The 3,052-nt window shown below is 41.0% G+C and overlaps 1 pseudogene; it reads left to right on the forward strand.

Moving 5' to 3' along the window:
• Positions 1-486: 486 nt before the first annotated feature.
• LOC102838862 lies at positions 487-1,993 on the forward strand (annotated as a pseudogene).
• The last annotated feature ends 1,059 nt before the right edge of the window (positions 1,994-3,052 follow it).

The following is a 3,052-nucleotide window of genomic DNA, read 5'->3' on the forward strand; positions in this document are numbered from 1 at the left end:
ATTATGTTATTGTTGTTAATTGCTGTCACAGCAGTTCCAACTCATAGCAATCCTGCAGAGAGTTTTCAAGGCTTTAAATATTCATGGGAGCAGAAAGCCTTATCTTTCTCCCACAGAGTGGCTGCTGGGTTTGAACTGTAGGCCTTGTGGTTCAAAGTTCAGTGCTTATCATATGGAGCCAAGGGGACTAAAAATAGGAAACAAGAGATACAAAATTCTAATGAAGACAACTACAAAGCAAAAAGAAAGAATAGTGTAGCCACAGAACTTCCAAATGGCAAGGAAGTCAAATAGATTTTAAGATAAAAACAGTCTTTTAGCAGGGGAAAAATTAATAAATTACAGGATAACTGCAAAGAAAATTAATACAACCTTTCAAAAAAAAAAAAAAAAGAAAACTATATAGCTTTAGTAAATAATAAAAAAACAACAGTGAATAAAATGACAAAAATAAATACAAACAGACCAAATGGAAGGAGATGCAAGATGACAGCAGCTGCAAATTCCAAATCCAGCCTCCTGCTGTTTGATTGCCAGACCTGGGCAGGTAACCTCCACCTGGTTTACATTTGGATGTAGTCAAAGGAAACAAATGAATTTGAGAAAATGATTATTGATGTAAAGAAGAATTACTTATTAGGGAGAAACCCTGATCTGTGTGACTTTACCATTGACCATCAGTCTTGCTCTTAGGTCCACACTGCCTTGATCTATCACAAGCATCTTAAGAGATTTTTTCCTAATAGATCTCAACAGTACACACAGCAATTTCTTGGGTCACATTTGGTTGAAACCTCACAAGCCTCAAAAAATTCCCATAGAGTCCACAGTGTCATTTGGTGCATACACAAGGGCATACACTCCAGGGAGAAGCCTCAGACATTGCTATCAGTTGTGAAAGGAGATGAGAAGATGGATGGAGAGGATGATGAACTCAAGGGCTTACTGGGGCTTTAAGAGGAGACTGAGCCTGATAAACTGACAGGGTTCAACACTGCCCACAACAAGCAGGTTTCTACCTTGATTCATTGAGAAGGGGAGTCTGGATGTACAGAGGCCGAAAAGGAAGAGGAAGAACTCACGGGTAACTTTTAGTGAGGATGATGAGATCATCAACCCAGAGGATATGGATCCCTCCATTGGTCATTTCCGAAATATGGTGCACACTGCTGTTGTCCCAGTCAAGAAGAAGTGGGTAGAAGGCCCTGGTACCCTGGGCCTGGAAGAATCAGGGAGCAGGTGCCTGCAGAATTTTGCAGGACTCTATTGGGGTCTGCCCCCGACACACCATGAAGCAGGCTCCCAGCCACATAGCATCCATGGAACAACACTTATCGGTAACTTGCCCATGCCATATCCAAACCTCGCCCCTTGAAGTAGACTCCCATCATGACATCAGCTGTGATCATGAACCCTGCACCAAACCCTGCAGTCAATATTCCTGAAGCTGTAAATGAAGCAAGAAGAAGAAATAGGCAAAAGAGTCTTGGTGGGACAAGAAGTCCACACCTTCCTTACGGATAGGATATTTTTGGTCATGGAGAAGGGTGAGGTTGGGTGGGGATGGTGGGGATGGGAGATGAGTGAGCTAATGAAATAGGTAGAAAATCTTTCCATGTGTGCAGTACCATCTTCAGAATGTCTCCTGGGGTCCTAACTTTTTAATAATAAAACTGGGGGTAGGGTTGAAATATCCATAAAGACTTGTCTTCAGAACACTTTCGATGTAGAAAACAGTTCATATAAGTGCTTTGGAATAGACTGCCCTAGCCCTTTTTCCAGACCTTCCATGACCTCTTTTTCCTTTCTCCCTCTTTCTAGGATCATTTTTCATTCAGTCACATATCCCTGGAGAGAGGCTCCAGGCTCTCAGGTTGAATCCAGAGCTGTGGGGATTACAACACCGTTCCAGCCTTGTGGGTCTAGCAGCCTCATTTACCGCGACTTCTTGCAGGTCTTAGATAGCAGAAGATTGCCACAGATCTCATGCTGATCAAAAAGAGGGTATAGAACTCTTCAGTTAAGTGAACTCAAAAATGCTTTCCTGAAGTCATTGGTTTTGAGGTCCAATAGTTACGCTTTTCTCTTTTGTCCTTTGTGTGGAAATGTGAACATTTTAATTTCTATTTGTCTGTGACCAGTAACACGACATACACACAAGTTGATAGTTTTAAGCTTACAGTATTGTTAAGACTTTATCTGTTTTTCTTGTTAAGCCTGAGCACTCCACTTGCCAAAGTTTCTCATTTGACTTCAGAGTACTGTCCTCTATTCTCTGAGACATTACTTTCCTTTCTAAGTGTGTTATGAAGGCATTTTTTAAAGGATATGACCAGCTACTCACATTAAAAGTGAAAAGATTCTACACTGCAAGTAACTGATATCTCTAGGAGGACATTTTAGAACGTGGTTGGAGGCTCTTTTCCCTCCTCAATTGAGGTTCTCCATGTTCAGATCTCCAGGGCTAGACTAGCTAACAAACACAGGAGACAAAGGTAGGAAATGTTGATATGCACTTTGTACAGAAAATTGTACATTTATGTAATAGGACTTTTCATGCTTTATGTGTAATTTTTTACCTGTAATCTTTATTACATTTTTAATTAAATGTAACTTCAGTCAGTAAATTAAGTAAAATGCAAACAAAATGAAATCTACACATAGAAACCAGCAGAACCACAAAAAAATGCACAGCAAAATGATAGTAACCAATTCATTTGTTGTTGTTGTTGTTTGTAGTAGTAGACATCAAGTCAGCACCAACTCCTAGTGACCCTAGGTACAACAGAACAAAATACTGCCCGGTCCCAAGCTAACCTCACAATTGTTATTATGCTTGAGCCCATTGATGCTGCCACTTTGCCAGTCCATCTCAGTGGGGTCTTCCTCTTTATCTCTGACCCTCCACCTTAACAAACATGATATCCCTCTCCAGTGACTGGTCTCTTCTGACAATATGTCTGACATATCAGAGATGAAGTCTGGCCATCCTGGCCTCCAAGGAACACTCTGGCTGGCACTTCTTCCAACACAGATCTGTTTGTTCTTTTGG

The sequence above is a fragment of the Chrysochloris asiatica genome, unplaced genomic scaffold, assembly GCF_000296735.1.
Source record: "Chrysochloris asiatica unplaced genomic scaffold, ChrAsi1.0 scaffold00002, whole genome shotgun sequence".
NCBI lineage: Eukaryota > Metazoa > Chordata > Mammalia > Afrosoricida > Chrysochloridae > Chrysochloris > Chrysochloris asiatica.